General features: G+C 51.9%; 1 long non-coding RNA gene across 1 annotated transcript in view; it reads right to left on the bottom strand.

The window, feature by feature from the left end:
• Positions 1-14961: 14961 nt before the first annotated feature.
• LOC116095676 overlaps positions 14962-20247 on the bottom strand; it is a 10297-nt gene continuing 5011 nt past the window's right edge. The window contains exons 3-4 of the long non-coding RNA XR_004120682.1: positions 19051-19113; positions 14962-15558 (exon numbers count right to left, since the gene is read on the bottom strand). This is a non-coding gene — a long non-coding RNA (uncharacterized LOC116095676). The remainder of the gene's footprint in view (positions 15559-19050; positions 19114-20247) is intronic.

Genomic DNA, 20247 nt, shown 5'->3' with positions numbered 1-20247 from the left:
CATCTAGCCATGTCACACACACACACACACACACACACACACACACACACATGCAAGCAGCTAGCCATGTCACACACACATGCAAGCAGCTAGCCATGTCACACACACACAAGCAGCTAGCCGCATCACACACGCGGTCGGGAGCAGACAGACGTGCATGCGTGCTTGTTTGCACAGGCTCAGCTTGATTTTTCTACTTTCGCACAGTTCAGAACCCCTGGCTAAGGAATAGTGCTAACCATGGTGGGCTGGGTCTTCCCACATAAATTAAGTCACTTAGAGCAATCCCCCTGCAGGACAACCCATACAGACAGTCCTTCACTGAGACTCTTCCCAGGTGATTCTAGGTTGTGTCAAATGATAAAGCCACCGTCTCTCCACTCTTCAGCACTCCGCTTCATTTTCTCCAGCACACTCACTGCCTGTTAGAGAGATGGCTTTACTTGCTTATTGCTCCTGTTGCCTGGGAGAATGAACCTCCACCAGCACAGGGACTTTCTCTATTTTGCTCATTGATCTGACTCTATTTTCTAAAATTGAGCCTACACATAAGTACTCAAAAAACATTTGCTGAATGAATGAATGAAGGAAGGAAGGAAGGAATGGACTGATGGGCTGTGCTGGACTAGAAGAAACAGAGCGATGCCCTTGGGGCTGATGCAAAGAGCTTTCTCATCCTCTCTAGTAAACTTGTGTTTGCAACAAGGTCAAGAGGTAAATGAGATGTGATGCGGGAGGGTGACCATCCTGTCTGTGCCACCTACCACTTTCCCTATGGTGCCCAGTGCTTTGTAAGTGAGATCTGTTGAATGAATGACTCACCCTACACAGATAATACAAAGGAGGTGAATATTGGTCCAGAAAGGAAGAGTTTGGTCTGTAAAGTCATGTATGTCAGCATGCCAGGGCCCTGTCCTCTGTCCTAAATGTAAAATAAGATGTACCACAGACGCAAACCTTCCTGAGAAGTAACTGTGCCACCAACTGATGTCCCTCCCTAGGGAATGCCAGTGACTGTCCAGCCCAGACCTTCATCTGTGCCAACCTTAGACACCCAGGCTTCTGGGGAGATGGTCTCTCTGTATGGGCTGGCAGGCAGTACACCCACCCTGCCAAGAGGACTGCCGTAACTGTAGACTGCTCCTGTTCAGGGGACAGAGCCATGATCTGGATCAAGAAATCAAAAGGCACCTTTTCCAATACGGACTAAAGTTCTTGGGCATGCACCGACCACCAAGTCACCTACCACTTTCTATGCCACCTGGGGTGTCAACCTGGTCCTGCTGCTGGTTATTTTGACTCACAGGAGGAGAGGACACAGAGCGAGGGTGCTCTCCAAGGCTGCTTATCAGGGGCAAGTCCTCTGTCCTCTCCCAGACTTGTATGTAATATCAACACCCAGAGGGATCTAGACAGGGCCATTTATCAGAGATACCTGGGACAGAAGCCAAGAGCCAGACAGGATGTCATCTCCTGAAGGTACTGGGCTGGGAGTTCTCAGGCATGTCCCTCTTCTCAGAGCCTGTCCCTGGGATAGAGGCTCCATCTGACTGTCTGGCAGCAGCAAGGAGCCGGGACTTCACATACAGCTTACCCACCATCATCTCTCATCTGTCTTTTCTCTGAGGGGAGGTCAGACTCTCTGTGCCCCACAGGTGGGTGTGCAGAGCAAGCTATCTATTAACCCACCGAAGCCAGAGAGACTCATCCCAAGCAGTAACTGTCAGGAGAAATTTCCCAGTGGAGTGAAATAATAACCAGAAAGGAGGAGTGAACGGGAGCTGTCCATTGGAAGCTCTCTGTAGACATTCATTCATTCCTCTCTGGACTGGAACACAGGGGGTTTCTTGTCATATGAGTCATAGCTTTTATGCCTGAGAAGGCCAGCACAGTGTGAGGAACGGGAAGATGGGGCTGGGGAATCTTTCCTTCCCCACCCCTTGGACTGTCTCAGGAGAGACTGTTGAAGCTTTCCTATAGCCTAGGACCTCCCTCCTTCCTTCCATCCCAGCCATGCAGCGTCATGCCAGGCAGGGCCAGGAAACTGGCTGGCAGCCCCCTCATGGGGCTCACGGATTTAGAGGATTTTTGTTCTGGACCCCTAAGGGTTCCTTGTGGATTAAGGGATAAATCTCAGGGACACGTGTTAAGAGTAGGGATGAGCACAAGGAAAGAATTGCAGTCAGCTCCTGAGATCCTTTCCCTGCCATCGCACCGCATCCACCTCTTGCTTCCCCCTCCCTTCCTGTCTGCCAACGTGGGCTGCTGACAAGGGCTCCATCCTGCCCACTTTCCCATCACGGATGTGAATGACAGTCCGAGAAGCCCCTCCCACCCAGCCAGCTAGTCCGCGTGGTCCCATGTGCCAGCTGTGATTTCTCATTCATTGGCTGAGAACATTCCGGATGACAGCTGACCGAGTCTAGCAGTCACAAATCCATAAGCTCACGCTTTATGAAACGCAAGTGTCTCCCCAGCCTGACAAACAAACAACTTATGTAGATGGACAGACACTTCTTTTATCATCTCGAGTGGCATGTCATCAAGTGTGGCCTCTTGGGACCTGTGGCCAGAGTGGGTCAGGAGGATGTGGTGGGGATGGCCGGTGCTGTCAGTTGGTGTCTGGGAAGGGATGGGTGGCTTCAGCCCACAGTGTGACCCTATGTTTCAACATTAGGATTTGCTGCCAGTCAAGTTGTTTGTTCTTTCCTTTGCCTGTTATTTTTTTTTTCCAGACAGGATTTCTCTGTGTAGCTCTGGCTCTTCTGGAACTCACTCTGTAGATCAGGCTGGCTTCAAACTCAGAGATCTGCCTGCGTCTGCATCCCCAGGGCTGGGATATAGGCCAACATGGATGAGCTGCCTGGACCAAGGAGGCAGAACACAGGCAGGGGATGCTTGAGAGAGGGAAACAGGATAGGGATAAAGGCCAGAAGGTCATAGAGATGACACCTTCCTCAGTGTTTGACTAGGGCTGAAGAAGAACATGGTCTCCGAGGCAGGCTCACTAATCTCAACTCCCTCCTAGAAAAGAAAATCCTGTTTAAAGTGGAAGGAACATCCTAACATCAATTAGCTTGCGGCTCCCCTCCACTGCCTTCTACTATTCTAGATTAAAAAACAAAAACAAGCCGGGTAGTGGTGGCGCACACCTTTAATCCCAGCACTTGGGAGGCAGAGGCAGGTGGATTTCTGAGTTCGAGGCCAGCCTGGTCTACAGAGTGAGTTCCAGGACAGCCAAGGCTATACAGAGAAACCCTGTCTCAAAAAAACCAAATAAATAAATAAATAAATAAACAAACAAACAAACAAAAACAAAAGCAAAAAACAAAACAAAACAAAAAACAAAACCAACCAACAAAAAACTAAAACTAAAACATCTCTTGATACTGCTTCTCAAGAATCGTTCAGCCTCTGCCTGCCTCTTTCCATTCTATAGAGCAGGTTTTTGCTTTGTTTTGTTTGTTTGTTTTCATGAGATTCTCTCTCCTGCTGAGGCAACCCATAGAGCACCTTGGTAAACTTCTATTTGTTAGAACAGAAGTAGATGAGTGATGGGGGAGGGATGTCTTAGAACCTGCAACTGATTGGTTGCAGCCAGACTGAGAGAGGATGTGAGTGTAATATGATCTTTGGAGGAGAGAGGGCTATGATTGATTAGTAATGTCTGCTGTGGACACTAGAAGTAATGGTGCATGTGCTATATATCTGCCATACCAGGTTGGAAGCTCCTGGAAATAAGTTAGGACTTCCTTAGATTTCTTGCAGAGCCCTGGCAGCTGGTACAGGCCAGCTGTCTCCTCAAGCTTGATGTTGGCTGACTGGCCAATTGGGATGGCGCCACTTTGAGGCCCAGGCTCCTGAAGAGACAGGGGAGAACATCTAAGCCATTAGTTTTCAATTTTTCAGAAAAATCCTCAGTGTTCTTTCTTCAAAGGACGTCTTACTTGAAGCAGGGTATATTTGCAGATGAAAGCAAAGCAGACTTGCTCTGGCCCAAGCGGGGGTTGGGGCTCAGAACCTCAAATGCTTGCATGTCCTCTACCCAAGGTTTCTCTGAGACACTGCCAAGGAGCGCCGTAGTTCCCTAGAACCCAATCTGGGAACCATAGGAGAGAACCCAAGGTCCAGAAATGGGAAATGACTTTGCCAAGATCATACAGTAACTAGAGATGAAGACAACATCAGCCAGTGTTCCTTCTGTTACAGGCCCAGAGTTCCCATGAGGCAGACAGCTTTAGCCCAGGCCTGAACTCTGAGGCCAAGAAAAGGCATCTCCCGCTCACCCCCACTTACTCAAGGTCAGGTGTGAGCAGCCATGTCACCCAGGCCCTGTGGGAGGGGCATCTGCCTGTCTTGACTGGTTATTTTGTTCTTGGAGCCCCCTCCTCCCCTTGAGTGTGTTTTTATTAATTAAACATCCTCTCTGGTAGCAGTTGCTTAGAAAGCTCCAGCGAATGTTTAATTCATCAGTTCCGAGCTGGTCCTCCCCCAACTCCCCCCAAGACCTCCCTCCTTCAAAGTGCTTTCCCAGGAAACCCTTCTGGCATATGCGCGAGGTCTGCTGCCCTGCTTCCCGCACCACCTTGCTGCGCACTGGTGCCCCTCCCAGCGGCTGTGGAGATCCATCAGGCAGCTGGAGACATCTGTAAGGAGCGAGTGAGCAGAGCGGCTGGGTGCAAGCCTTGAGTTGCCTCCCTCAGACGCTGTAAAAGGCAGTGATTTGTTGAATTACTACAAGAGTATTTAATGACCATCTTCCCTGGCCGCTTAGAGGCGAAAAATGAAGGCATTGATTAGCCAATGATGCTGATTAGAGGCTCAGGCTTCCTGAGGTGGTAAGCACACACACACACACACAGAGGCACACACACAGAGGCACACACACATACACACACACAGAAGCACACACACACACACACACACAGAGGCACACACACACACACAGAGGCACACACACACACACAGAAGCACACACACACAACACACACACAGGCACACACTGAGTTTGACTCCACAGGGTTCTGCAATGGGGTCCTAGAGGAACTCTGCCCTCTTCACGGCCATAGAAGTGAAGGCCTGTCACTGAAGTGCTAATGGGACCCTGGAGAGATGGCTTCTCTTACATGGGTGCTTGTGGACACCAACTCTCTTAGTCCATGAAATCTCCATGGGTGGGCTTGTCTGAACGTGCATACCTTTACTGGAACCTGATTCTACTCCAGCTTCCTTTCTCTCTGGGGACCTACGTTGAGTTTGGAGGTTGTTTCAGGCTGGGAGACCCCCTTCTGTTTTCCTGGCCAGCTCTACTGTACACAGGAAGGGGAAGCCTGTGCCCCCGCCCTGCCTTCTTTACAACGATCCCTCTCACTGTCTGTCCCCCAAATCCTGTGTCCCGCGGGAAACTCGGGGTCACGTCCTGAGGAACAGACTCCCTGGAAACAGAGCAGGGTTCTGTACCCTGGGGCCTCCTGAATCGACTGAGCTGTCTCCATGGCTGCTTGGTCACATGTCTCGGTTGTCACCGTCTTTATTTCATTTCCTGTTGCTGTGATAAAATACCCTGAGAAAAGCATCCTAAGGAGGGAAGTGCTTATATTAGCTTGCAGTTCAAGGGTCACAAGTCCCTTGTGACAGCAAAGTCAAGGCAGCAGCCGGGGTGTGGGTGGGGGTGGGATGGGGGGCGGGGAGGGTCACATTACATCAGCAGTCAGAAGAAGAAAGCAATGCATGCTGCTGCTACTCAGCACATGCTCCAGGAATCCTGTCAGGGAATGGCGCCGCCCACAGTGGTCAGTGTTCCTATATGAATTAACAAGATAATCCCCCACAGGCATGCCCAGAGGCCCATCTCCTAAGCTGATAGTTGACCCTTCGCAGTAGCTTAGCCTCGCCCACTGACCCAGTGGCTCTACCCTATGGAGATCTCAGTGGTAACTTGGGGGCACTCAGAGTCATCACAGTGATGCCATACCCCTTAGGAAAGGTGCTAAGAAAAGTCCGTGCCCACTGAGTGTAGGTGACGTCCAAAGTTAGCTTGGCCAGAGCATGGCTCCCCGAGTCCTCCCCCACTTAAGGGGAATGTGTCATTTCCTGGATGAGTAAACTGAGGTGGGCTGAGACTTGGTAACTGCTCAGAGTCATTCCGGATTGGGTGGCAGGTGTTTCACGATCAGTCTGTCTGACTCCAGGCCAGCCGGGACAGCATCACCACAGAGAGCTGGGCCTGGTTAGATCGCTCCAGCTAGACAGGGCAGGGCTTCAACTGCTGGAGCCCTGCACCAGAGCAGTGCTGGAGTTAGCCAGGTTAGCCTCAGGCCTAGGGCTTGTTCTCCATGAATCACCCAAATAGACAAATCCCAACCTTGGTCTCAGCCGGAGACAGGATATACATACTGAACAAGAAGATGGCTTGCTGTGTTAAAAAAGGACAAGAGAAAGAAGCCATGTTAGGAAAAGCCCCGAGGCTGGCAGCAGGCTGGTGTCATGTCGCTGGAGCAGCCTGGATTGCAGGATTAAATGAGAGAGGGGCTGGGGCAGAAGGTGGGTGATGGAGGTGGAGTGGGAGGTAGAGGTCTGAGGTCCACATGGCTGAACCTGAGAGCCAGCATCCCCGGGAGATGGAGACAGGCAGGCTGGGGTGAGGTGGGGGCCCCCAACTTTCCTCTTAGCACAGCGCTGTGCCGGGCAGTGCCTGTTGCATGTTTGTTATTCCTCCAAGATTTTTTTTTTCCTGTAGTCTGGAAGAAGGGCCCCTTCTTGTTCCCAGAAACAAACATTGCCCAATTAGATGCTCGCCCCTGCTATGGGAGCTCCTTTTCCTGTTTTTGCCATGGAGACGGGCTCTTTGGTCCTGCTTCCCCCTGAGAATAAGTACATTAACAAAGTGAGGGCTCACTGCAGGAGCAGCCCCTGGGCAGGAGAAGGGAGAGAGGGAGGAGGGAGAGATGGAAGGAGGAAAGAGAGGAAGAAAACAAAAAAAGCAAGCTGGAGGAGGGGAGGAGGAGAGCTAAAAGAGGAGAGGTGGGAGGAGAGGAATAACAAGAGGGAATAAAAGGAGGAGAAGCAGAGCAGCAGGGATGGGGGACTGGAGGGGAGCACCACCAGAAAGGGAGCACCACCAGAAAGGGAGCACCGCCAGAAAGGGAGCACCGCCAGAAAGGGAGGACCACCAGAAAGGGAGGACCACCAGAAAGGGAGCACCACCAGAAAGGGAGCACCACCAGAAAGGGAGCATCGCCAGAAAGGGAGGACCACCAGAAAGGGAGGACCACCAGAAAGGGAGTGCCACCAGAAAGGGAGTGCCACCACAGGGCCATTGGCATTCCATACCCTCAGCTGAGGATCTCCATGTGTCCCTCTCCCCTAGGAGCTTCTGAGAAAGTGTCAAAGAGGTGGTTATTTCTGGTGGCAGCGTGATTGGGAGCTTGGAAAGCAGGAAATTGAGTGGTGATTACGGTTGTAATAAGTTGACAACATCAAATATCATTACCCCCCAGAACATGCAAATGATCCCATCTTTACCGGGATTTGCCGTGCAAATACCAATTAGCAGAAAAGTAGCTGCCTTGATGGGGGGGCGGGGCGGCGGCTGGCTCTCCTCCCACAGGAAAGTAAACAGATAGGAGGGGGACAGTTCTTGACAGGCACCAGTAGAGGAGCTGGACCAGTGGCTTAGAGGACTCTGCCCCCTGTGGCTCTGACTTCCGTGCGGGTTTAGATGGCTGCTAAATGTTCCTGCATGTGTTTCTCTGGGTGCCCTTTACAGCCTAGGATCCACTGATGTCAGAAACTGGGGCTCAGGGTTTGAGCTGCCTTCTTGTCCCTACCTTCCTGCATTATGGTCATTGACTTTGAAGGCTGCAGGGCAGATGACAGAGAGCCCCTGGGACAGAGCTTCCTACATCTCCTTCCCTTTGACCAGATCTTTACCACCCCTACCCCCTGCCACACCTGGCACAGAGAGGGTGGTGGTACACACACACAGACACACAACCAGACACACACACACAGAGAGAGAGAGAGAGAGAGAGAGAGAGAGAGAGAGAGAGAGAGAGAGAGTCCCCAGGCTCCCTTAGAAAGCAGAAGGGGCCAGGAGGGATGAGGTGTAAGATGAGCAGCATCAGGAGTGGCTCAGACTGCTAGAGAGGAGATCGTGCCGTTTGCTGTGGTGGATGAGGCGGTGGCAAAGCATCTATACTGAACCTGAGGGAGTCATGATGGGAAGGGGTTGGGGCAGAGGGCTTGCTGAGAACAGACAGTAAACTTCGGAGGCCAGAAAACATAAGGCTATGTATGCACTAGGACCAGTGAGCTGTACTTGCCCACCCTATGTCACTATTCAACCTTCTCACCCTAACCTACTTATCCAGATCTGCCCCACACACCAGCTCACTCACAGCCACTAAACCCATTCACCCATGACCCCAACCCCCAAACCAGCAGTTTATTTTGTAGCCTATCTACCATTGCTCCACCCCCTAACCCGAGTCATCTCTTCCTCCACACTCAGCCCATGGCCCTGCTTGGAGCATCCTCTCTGCTGCAGGTAACCTGGTCTCCATTCCTGACTCCACAACATCCCCAGAATCTCCACATCTCCTCCACTCAGCTTTCGTCTTTGGGTTGGGGTGTGTTTGTCTGGGATGAGCATGGTGATACTTGCTCTCTAGGTTTATTCCAAAAAGCCAGCGGGTTCCATTAGGTAGGCAGAGGAGCGCTGAGGCTGGGAGGCGGGAGGCGGCCTGCAGGGAGGTGTGAGTAAGACCGGAGTGGGTAGAGTCCTAGACTGGGGTCCTAAGTGGCCATTAGAAGTGGGAAGATGGATGATGGCAACCTTTCTGTCATCCTGCCCCTCCATCTAGTCTCAAAGGAAGGACCCACTAGGGAAGCAGAGGTTTTCAGTTCTCAGCGGGGGTGGGGCTTTTCACTGATAGCCATCCTGCATGAGCTCAAGGGAGCTTAGCCATCCGTAATGCCTGTGCCCTGTGATGATAGGTATAGCCCCAGAGAGCCATCCGAGGCTGGGCAGTGGGGAGCAAGCCCAAATAGGTCCACATGTCTTTGTGTATTCTCTAGAGACCCCAGCTCCTTTGTCTCCTCCCAAATGATTCTACCAAGGCTGCACACGGAGAGGTTGTCTATAGCCCTAACCTGCCAGAAATTCCTCAGTGGCTTCCATGCCCCTGCCTCAAGACATGGTTTTGATCATCTAGATCTGGCTTATATCGATTGGCCAAATCCCTTAAATTCCTGAGCCTTTTCTCTGGCGCTTAGGAGAGATCCCTCTCTGGGCTCCCTGGAGCATCCTCGTTGGTGGCTTCCCAGCCTCTGGGCCCTGGAACTGCTCAGGCTATGGGAAGTGGCTGAACGTGAGAGAAGATGCCAGGACAGGAGCCAGCAGTGTGACCTGTCATCATCTGGGTGTGCTTGCTCTGTAGTGCAGGGCAGGGTGGGGCCTGAGCTGGTGGGCTATTAGTCCCGACCGCCCGGCTGGCAGAGCTATTACAAGGCATAGTTCAATTTCATGCCCTGTTTCTTCCCTCCTTGGTCTGCAGTTTCTGCTCTATTTGTCCACAATGAACAGAGATGAAGTGAGATGAATTACAGCATTCTTCCTCCTGGCCGCTCTCTCCCCTCCGCTTGCCCGGAGCTTCCTCGGGAGTCCCAAGATCCCTTAGCCTGCCTCCGCTGCCCTCACCCAGGCCTCTTGGGCTCTGCTTTAGTGCTTCCCCACACCGCTCCATTAAAATACATGATTCTTAGCCAGGCACAGTGGCTCATGCCTACCGTGCTAGGTGCTTCGGAGGTTGGAGTAGGAGGGTCGCTGCAATCTAAAAATTAAAGGTCTGGCTGGGTCACACAGTGGGGACCCATCTCAGAAAAACTCAACCCTGCATTTACCACATGCTACAGTTTGAATCTGAAATGAAGGAGGTAGGGCTTGAGACAGAGAAAGAGAGTTGGAGACAGAAAGGTAAAGATAGAGGCAGACCAACAGAGAGATGACAGAAGGGGTGAAGGGAGGACATAGGAGGGGTGAGGGAGGAGGTCCACGTGCAAGACAGAAAGACATTGAAGAAGCTGTCCCTTCTGTTTAGCCATCAGCCACTCAGTCCCCTATTTACCCCTCCTCGACCCCATAAGGAATCCTTACAATTGTCTAATAATCCCCTCTTTGTTCAGCCTAGGTGGGCTTGTGGCCCCAACATTAGTTTAACATGACCTTGATTCCCTTGAGCTCATGCAGGGGGCATGGCCAATCCCTGCTGCTGAGACCCTGCAATGTCTCCCCGCCCCACTTGCCTGTCCCTCTGCTGTCTCAGTTCCAGGCTCTCTGGGGTGTTCCCAGTTTACACAGTGTCTTCTCTCTTCTGACTCTAGTCGGGCAGGTCCCATCTGGCATCCAGTATCTCTGGGCCCTCACTGCCTATGCTGAGTGCTGGTCCTAAGGTTGTAAGGCAGCGTCCTTACCCAACCCGGATAGCAGCTTCCTCGTAGCTGCATAGATGGGGCCCCCTCTTCAGTTAAGCAACCCAGCCCATTTGTTCTAGCGCCTCCAGAGACTGTGTGATTCTGTTAGACGTGTAACGAACGTAGAATTGCACAGAAATGTCTGGAGTGGGTGGCCATGCCGGGCCACCATCCTACCGTGTGATGATGGACAGAGGGGTGGCTGTGCCCTCCAGTTTGCCACTGTCCCCTTGTCTACCTGTTATCTCCAGGAGGAGTTGGCAAACTCTTCAGTGAGGGTCTAATAACCTTGTCTGTCCTTGTCTTCTATAAGAAATGTGGACAGTCCACAGGCCACTCCTAGTGGGCTCTTCTAAGTAGGTACAGATGATCTCATCCCGATAACGGCAGTTCTGCTTATAGGACCAAGTTCTATGACAGTTCACTAGGTGCTATAGGATCCCCCTTGAAGGAGTGGGACCTTATATCTGAATGAAGGTCCTCTCAGAAGCCACCAACTCCTGAATGAGATGGAGAACCAGAGTCAGGCAGGTGTGATGTCTGATGGGCAGAGATTCATGTGGGGTGTGATGGTGTGAGCTAGCTGGACTGCATGGTGAAAGGGGAGGGAACTTAAGCAAGTGCCAGGTCATCCTAGACATAGAGTGGATAGCCTGGGCTACGGAGTTGAGACCCTATCTCACAAAAAAGTCAAGAGGGCCAGAGGGCCACAGGACCTGTCCCAAATGGGGGGGGGGGTTGCATGGCAAAGGGAGGGAAGGATTTACCCAGGCAGGCTCCTTCCCTGGTATCCAAGGCTTATCCCCTTTGGGGCTCCTGGGACCTGGCTCTTAGCTCTGTGGCCCCAGTCATTTTTGTTGCTGAACTCTCCTAGTTTTAAGTCAACAACTACAAACTCAACCGCCAACAAGACCCACACATTAGGGCAGAGCAAGAAGGATCATGATAGAGATAACAGGGGGAATGGGGGCAGTGGCAAACTGGAGGTGGACATTTCCAGGGCACAGCCACCCCTCTGCCCACAGTCAGCTATAGGATGGTGGCCTGGCATAGCCATATTTTCTTGTTGTTCAGAGAGGTAAGACAGAGCTAGAGAGATGGCTCAGCTGTTAGGAGCATGTGGCGGCTCACAACCACCACCCATAACTCAGTTCCAGAAGATCTAACACCCTGGATATACCATCTGGCCTCCATGGGCACCAGGCACACACGTAGTGCGTCAATATGCTCTCCAGCAAACACTCATGCATATTTAAAGGGGTAGATCTGGGGCTAGAGAGATGGCTTAGCGGTTAAGAGCACTGACTGCTCTTCCAGAGGTCCTGAGTTCAATTCCCAACAACCACATGGTAGCTCACAACCATCTGTCATGGAATCTGATGCACTTTTCTGGTGTGTGTCAGAAGACAGCTGCAATGTACTCATATAAATAATAATAAAAAATAATTTTAAAGGGGTATATCTGGGTTTCATATATGTGTGTGTGTGCGTGTGCGTTTGTGTGTGTGTGTGTGCTGGAGATTGAACCTAGGGTGTCATGTATATAAGGTAAGCACTCTACCACTGAACTACAGCCAAGATCTGTTTTTGTGTCCTTCATGGGGAAGCATGCCAAAGTGTAGAATTTACAAACATGTCTATGGACCGAATGGCCCCCATGTTGTCAGTGTGTAGAATTTACAAACATGTCTATGGACCGGATTGGGCCCCATATTGTCAGTGTGTTACCCTTCTTCAAGGTGCGCAAAGTTCTAAGAGCTCCAGAACCCTCCAGAGCACGAGGCCTTCCCCTCTGTGCATCAGCATTCAGGATGGATGGATCCCATTTGCTAGGCTGAGACTATTTCCACATCACTGCCTTCGACACACAGGTAGTAATTACACTCCGACATTAATATTTAAGCCACAAACAGAGTTAGTGTGCTAATACCATCCCCGAAGGCTTCCGACTCATTTGCGTTTCATCCTTGTGAGACTTAATTATTGTCAGCAGTGAATCCTATAGGACTGCAGGGTTAGGTGAGGCCAGGAGACAGGCAGAGGAGCTCACCCTGAGGCGGGTGACCTCTGGGACTGAGACCCAAGGTGGGCCAAGGTCAAGATTAAATGTCACAGGGCAAGTGAGTCATTAAAGAAGCCTGAAACGTGGACTGCTCAGCTACCTGCTCCACCCTGCCTTCATCCGGGATCTTGCCACAAATGCTACCCAAGTGGAGGAAGGGGACATCAGCACATCAGACCTTGACCTTTGACCCTTTGGCCCAGGCTCCAGGGAAAGGAACCCTAACCCACTTAGGGGATATGGCAAGGAGAAAGTAGGCATCTTACATTTCCCACGCTTGCCTGGAGAAAAGGATGGGTTTTCAAGGCAGGGGGCAGAGGGCAGAGTCAGAGGTCTACTCGGCGGTGGAAGCAAACTACACCTTCCCAAGCTGGATTCCGGAAACCCTTGCGGCTCCCACCTTCTGCGGGGTTGGTAGGTTTCATCCAGCTGACGATGTCTGTGCCTTGTTCACCAGCTGGTGGTCAGTCCCCCCTCCTCTCAACACAGCAGGGGCTCACAGCTGTGTGGCTGTGATGAACAAGGAGAACTGTGAGGAAGCATTCTGGAAGCTTCCATGTCCACCCAAAGTGTGGGAGAATGACCTTGAGAAAGCAGGCCTGGGTGAGGAGGCAGAAGGGAGAAATAACCAACAGGTAGAATTAGTTTCTATTCCGGGTGCTTCTATTTATTCTCTCACAGGACAGGGCTGAGGCAAGGAGCCTGGGGACCCTGGGTTAGGTTAAGTTCTGCTTGCTTACCTGCTCTGTGGTCATGATGACCAGGCTTCGGCAGGCTTCATTTCCTGCCCTGTAAAATGGGATCTCTTCCAGGGTGTAGCGTTTGGAGGAGAGTTCAATGAGGAGATACAAATATCGGGCCTGATTCCAGGGAAGGCTCAATGAGCAATACTTGCTGGGCTTGTATTGTCCTCTGCTGCTCATATTTACAGGGGACACTTCATTGGAAGCAGAGCCAATGGGCTGGGGTCCTTCCCCTGCAGGCCCCTGTGGCCGGCCCCTCCCTAGCCTGGTCCACGTTGTCTCCACACAGTGACCTGATGTCCTCCCGGGCCGGTAATGCCTCCCATTCCCAGCTTGCCCTAGAGAGCTGCAGGCTGTAAATTTTCTCCATTTATCTCAGGGAAAGAAAGGCCGGAGATAAATACCCTTGGATAAATCCGCCAGAGGACCGTGCAAGCTATAATTCAGCTAGGGCCTCCCTTGCAATCATGGGAGCTGTGGGCTTCAGGCTTGTAGTGGGGAGTCTGGAGTTTGAGAAGCTTGAAGGGCTGGCCATGGGGCTTGACCAGCCCACACAGACAGGTCTTCTAGTGTAGGAACGGGAAGTCTGAGAAGGGCATCTATGTCCCTGGGGGCAGTGGATAGAAACCAAGCCAGAAAGGGTAGTGGAGTTGGGAGAAGCCGGCTTCTGTCTTCTCTCCTCTTGGTGTCTCCTAACTATTCCTACCGCGTGACGGGAACTAGAGCTAGCTCCCAGGGTGGGCAATGCAATTCTACCCCAGAGGCACATTGTGTACACAATGAGCCTCATTCACAACAGTGAAGAGACTGGACACCATGTGATGCTGGGATTTCCCCCACAGTCTGAACACTTAGGGATCTGAACACTTGGTCCCTGTTGGTGGTGCTGTCTAGAGTGGTTTAGGATGTACAGCCTTGTTGGAGGTTGGCTTTGAGACTAAAAGCTTCACGGTGTCACATGCAGTTCTCTCTCTCCTTTCTCTCTCTCTCCCTCTCTCTCTCTCTCCGTCCCCCTCCTCTCTCTCCCCTCCCCTCTCCCTCTCTCTCTCTCTGCTTCATGCTCATGGTTGAGGTGTGAAACCCCATCTTCCTGCTTCTACCACCACATCTGAAACCTGCTGCCCACAATCTTCTGACACAATGGGACTCTGGAGCCACAAGTCCCAATAAATTCTTCCTTCTACAATTTGCCTGAGTTGTGTTTTGTCACAGCAACAGAAAGGAAGCTAATATAAATGCCCCTATGGTGGGCTGCTTTCTCAACCACACATCGGATGGAAGTAGAGGGAGTGAGAGAGAGGGCACTGAGAATCCTGTGGGAATTGTGAGCAGGGTCTTCTGCTCAGGGAGGCAAGGCTAAGAAATGTCTCTGCAGCTGGGCTGAGCTCGAAGTGTTGCAAGACGCAGCTGAGGGCCATGCAGGGTTGAAGGGCAGACCTCCAGAGCTCTCAGATGCACACAGCTCACAGGAGTAAAGAGACTTCTAGGGTGAGGGAGGGAGAAGTTAGTGCTGAGCCAATGACACAGATCCAGCTTGGAGAGATGAGAAGGAACTGGAGGATAGTGGTAATGGCTGAGCCACACCGTGTACTGTCCTCAGCCCACAGTCTGTGGGCTTAAGAATGGTAAAAATGGAACTGGGGTGATGATTGAGTCAGTTAAAGCACTTTCATGCAAGCATGAGTTTGGACCCCTGGAACCCCGGAATGTGGTAGCATGCATCTGTGACCCTGGCACTATGCTGAGATGGGAAACTGAGACAGGGGACTCCTCATAGACTAGTGGGCCAGCTAGCCTGCCTCTGCTATAACAGAATGCCCGACAGAGAAATGTTTCAACTGTACTCCTTTGTGTGATTTCAACTTAAAGCTCACATGCATGTGTTCCAATATGTATTATTTTAAAATGTTGTACTATAGAGAGCCTTCATCTATCTTCATTGGCCATATGGCACATCCTGCTCTGGAAGGCCAGACTTTGGTAGTTTGGCACAAGATTCATGTTTGTAGCTCTCATGTTTGCTGTGTGAGCTGGGAGGGACCTGAGGAGTCTGTAGTCTTGCCTCTCTGGGATTTAAAGTTCTGTGTATGCAAAGAGGAGGCCAGGGTTCGTGCTGTCCCCCTGGCAGCAGCCATTGATTTCCCAGCCATAGTTAATGGTCATCAGGGCACAGTTGAGCAGGATGAAGGCCAGCGGGCATCAGTTTGGCAGGGCAGAGCATCCTTGGGGGTCATGTGGTCTGCCCTCTGTCTGGAATGGGCATCAGCCTTAGTGGCGGCTCTGATGAGAAATCACAAGTGATCTGTGATAGCTGCCGCCGCCGGCACCTCCCCTTTCTATCTGGCTTCTTTAAGCCCCGCAGCTCCTGCCAGGCTGCATCTGTCCCTGCCTTCCACAGTGGACACTGTGTTGGCAGCACATTCTACCTCAAGTGAAAACTGTCAGTTTTAGTTTCCTGACAGCTCCTTGGAGTTGGCCAGGTAAAAGCAGCTGTCCTTTCCCCAGACCTGGTGCTCCTGGGATGTGCGCATCCTCCCTTGCACAGTCAAGGTAACAGGAGCTGCGGGAAGGAAGCCGTTTGTCCTAGGTGACCCAGTTATATAGCAAGGATGCTGAACAGAGCCTAGCTCTGCCCACAGGGTCAGGGTGATGGCTGCTGAACAGAGCCTAGCTCTGCCCCCAAGGTCAGGGTGATGGCTGTTCTACCAGGACAAGGAATGATTGGCAGGCTAATGGAGGAGGCCAGAGGACCGGGACAGAGCTTCAGCATTTCCTCTGAGAGACAGACAATTGGGGCTGAGAAAGACAGGTGGGAGACTCGTCGCCCATTTGGAGGAAAGGGCGATGAATTGAGGTATGTGAGGAGTATATAGTTCAACATTGAGGGGCCAGCTCTGGGGCTAGATAGACCTGTGTGCAGATCCTCAGCTCTCAGAGTCACTCAGAGTCACTGCTGCCCACTACCTCGGTTTCCCTGCCTGTAAGCTAGCCGAAAACTCCCGCCTACTGCTCAGTCTGTGAAGTTAAAATGAGTGATGACCAGAGCAGGAGAGTGGGGCTTGCAGGAAACTGTGATTATGGCTTCCAGGTTGCCACTGGAAACTATGTATCTGGAGATAAAGCAAATGTAATAAAGGAGAGCCAGTAGGGCCTGGGATCCAGCTGGAGTGATGGTGTGATGTGCAGCTGGGAGAATGAATTTGACTCTGGACTAGGGTCATGATCTGAAAATGGGTCCCAGGAAGCCCCATCCTTCTTGGGTGCCACCACTGGTCATTGTCTCCGTGCTCCTGGGACTGCTGTCACCTCTCACCCTGTTTTTCTATCTGTCCTGACTTGTCCTTTGTCCCAGGATTCACCCCTTTCCAGGACATCTGCATAACACTCCCTAGGAAGAGTTTAAACTGGAATGAGAATTAATTGCTAGGGGCGTGGGGGGGGGGCACGCGCCTTGCTTGCTGTCGTTAGGAGCTGCATTGGGAACTGGCAGGCAGGCTGATGGCTAAGTGTAGCTGTTGTGCTTAGAATCACCAAGCGCCTGGCTGTCTTTCCCCTCCCACCCTCCCGCTTCGATTGCAAGAGAAATCGAGGCCTAATGACAGACTTGGCTCGCAGCTGGCACAAGCCCACAAGCAAAAGCTGTGTTTGGTGAGCTGAAGGGAGAGAGGATGCCAAAGCCCGAAGCCCCAGCTTCCTCCTGCCATCTCTCAGAGCCTTGGCAATCCCAGTAGTCAGGGGTGGCATTTGGGAGGCTGCTCGCTAAAATCATCCTGGAAGGCGGGGCGTCGCAGGAGCTGCAAGGTCCTCTGAAGTAGCATACTATGTCTCCTGAATGACTGCTACCTCAGAAAGTGGTTAGAGGGAGAGGAAGCAGTCTCCACAAGGCAGGCAGGCCCTGACTCTCCTTGCTGGCTGACTACGTCTGGACCACATGTGCCCTTGACCTAGATTCCCCTTATGGAACATTGAGGCAATGGAGAAGCCACAATTCACATCTAGGCTGTGTTACCTGTTGTAAAAGACCCCAGAGGGGCCACTGTGTGGATTGATGTGAATTGACGCCCCTGTCATTAATGTTTTTCAGATAGACACATGGAGGGGCCATGAGAGGCCAGTGGCTTGCTTGAGGTCCTGCAGGCAGTGGGGCAAGCTGGCACTTGTGCCTTGGTTGGCCCAACTCTAGGGCTTGGTTGACCCTGTCAGCCCAGGCTGAAGGAAGCTGCAGAAAGGTAGCAAGTGTCCCTGCTCTCTAATTCTGTCCTGGGCCACATTCATCATTGTCCCAGCCCTGCTGACTCATGACTACTACTTATCCCATGGAAGCTAAGGTGTTTCCTCTGACGTGGAATGAACTTTGGTGAGGGGCACACCAGGCATTCTTGGCTCCGCCTTGCAGCTGTGATCTTGGGTACCCTTTTCCTGGCCTCACTTTCTTTATCTGTAAAATGGGGATTGTGTCCTCAGCTCAGCCTCTGGGTACTGCCAAGGGCTTTGAAAGGAAAATCATCTGACGCTCATTGAGTCTAGCAGTTGTGAAAGGGCTGTGAGGCTCAAAACCATGACTATGCGTAGGCAAGAGGGGGAGATGGGACGCTGGTGAGGCTCTGTGGTTGGAGGGAGGGTCGTCTCTTCTCTATGCTTGGAGAGAAAGGCTCATATGTAGGCCATCCTCAGACGGCCAATCATTTTTGCTGAGCCTGGAGATGCTTTGCTGCTGCTGCTGTTGCTGCTGCTGTTGTTGTTGACCAGTCTCTCTAGGCAATCTCAGCCTCCCAGTCATCCTGCCTCAGCCGCCCAAGTGTTAGGTTTGCAAAGCATGCCACGATACCTGGCCCACTGTCATTTCTAACCCAGAGTTACCCTCCGTCCTGGGGGCTCAGTGCCTGCATTCCCTGAACCGGTCATGGAAAGAGCTGGAAGGAACAGAGAACACAGTCGTAGACTGCTCGTTAGCTCATGCCCGCCTGGTAGGCCAGGGTAGGGAGATAGGCAGGTGGGGTCACTCTCCAGTCTGACCACTATCCTGCCAGGAGGACTAGACTCCGCTCTCCTGAGCTGGAGCCCAAACCTAGGCGAAGCCTGCACACCGTGTGCGCCTGCCTAGCTAGCTCACTGCTGCAGCCCCTTATCTGGAGCTCAGCCGAGTCCCAACTACCATTGCTCAGAATTCTCCCTCCCACCCTTTCTTGTCATCCGCTCCACACCCCTCACTCCTCCAGAGTCTTCTGCACGCTGGGAGGTCCAGACAGAGGGAGAATGCCCACACTCATAGAACTCCATCCTCTAGGGCTCCTAGAGACCTTGGGAATGGGGTGAGCCATGTGGCTGGACGGTGACAGTGGGAGGACTAGACGACCTTACTCAGACATCGCAACTGCATAGCTTTAATTTATTTAATCAATTCCGGCCCCCAGGCTGAGGAAGGGAAACGGCAGGATATTAAATCTGTCTCTCTTGCTGATCTGTCATAAGGATGTCAGCACACATTGATTCTCCTCCTCCTGCTTTTATTAACTGTCTCCTCCAGGGGCCTCGGGCACCACCGGTCCCAGCCTAGACCCTGCTGGGAGCAGGGAACAGATTGCAGGGGGAGGAGGGGCGTGGAGGGGGCTGGATGGGCCGTGATGATCTTTTAGGGGACAATTACAACGAGAAAACTTTCCATTTGTAATCTATGCTCTTCTGTTTACAAAGAAGATGTGGAGTTTAGAGAGCAGCTGGGAGCTGGTTGTATTGCACAGCCCCACAGGGATGGGCGGGGCTGACACTTACTGTTCATTGGGTACTGGGTTAGATTCTGTTAGCTGTTGTAACCAATTACTACAAGCACAGTGGCTTAAAAAACAACACAGATGAATCGTGGCATGGTGACACACAACTGTTATCGCAGCACTCGTGAGATAGGAGGAGGATCAGGAGTTTGGGGCTAGCCCTGGCTACACAGCAAGTTTGACACCAGCCTGAGATATAGGAGACCTTGCTCAAAAAGCTGATACTTTCGGCCAAGAAGATGGATCGGGAGATAAAAGCACCAGCCATAGAAGACGGAGGACATCAGTTACATCTTGAGAACCCCTATAAAGAGCCAGATACGGAGGCATCCATAATCCCAGCGCTCCTGCAGTGAGAGAAGGGCAGATACAGAGCAATAGCCTGGAAGCTCCACTCGGAGCTAGCCTGGAGTGCAGTACAGCAGAAGAAATGAGACAGACTCTACCTCAGTGAGGAGGGAGGTGAGTGCCAACTCCCGAACACACACATATGTGCATGTATACCACAAGTATATTCCCAGAATAAAATGAATCAATCAACACAAAGCATTGTCTAGCAGCCCTGGGGTCAGAAGTCCCAAGTGGGTCTTGCTGAGTTGGCACTAAGGGAGGGCGGTGCTCCTGAAGTCTCTGGGGACAATCCTCTTCTGGACATGTTTCAGCTTCGAGAGCTTTCTTGTATTCTTTGGCTCATGGTTTTCTTTCAAGTTCAAAGTCAACGAGACTGCTGAAAGCTATCTCATATCCAATACAAACTCCTCCTTCTCCTGTTCCTTCTCCTCCTCCTCCTCCTCCTCTTCCTCTTCCTTCTCCTCCTCTTCCTCCTCCTCCTCCCCTTCTTCTTCCTCTTCCTCCTCCTCTTCCTCCTCTTCCTCCTCCTCTTCCTCCTCTTCCTCCTCCTCCTCCTCTTCTTCCTCTTCCTCCTCCTCTTCCTCCTCTTCCTCCTCCTCTTCCTCCTCTTCCTCCTCCTCCTCCTCTTCCTCTTCCTCCTCGTCCTCCTCTTCCTCCTTCTCCTCCTCTTCCTCCTCCTCCTCTCCTCTTCCTCCTCTTCCTCCTCCTCTTCCTCTTCCTCCTCTTCCTCCTCCTCCTCCCCTTCTTCTTCCTCCTCCTCCTCCTCTTCCTCCTCCTCTTCCTCTTCCTCCTCCTCCTCCTCTTCCTCCTCCTCCTCCTCTTCTTCCTCCTCCTCCTCTTCCTCCTC

The sequence above is a fragment of the Mastomys coucha genome, unplaced genomic scaffold (assembly GCF_008632895.1).
Source record: "Mastomys coucha isolate ucsf_1 unplaced genomic scaffold, UCSF_Mcou_1 pScaffold18, whole genome shotgun sequence".
NCBI lineage: Eukaryota > Metazoa > Chordata > Mammalia > Rodentia > Muridae > Mastomys > Mastomys coucha.
Note: the sequence above shows the minus strand (reverse complement) of the source record. Positions and strands in the feature narration are given on the sequence as shown.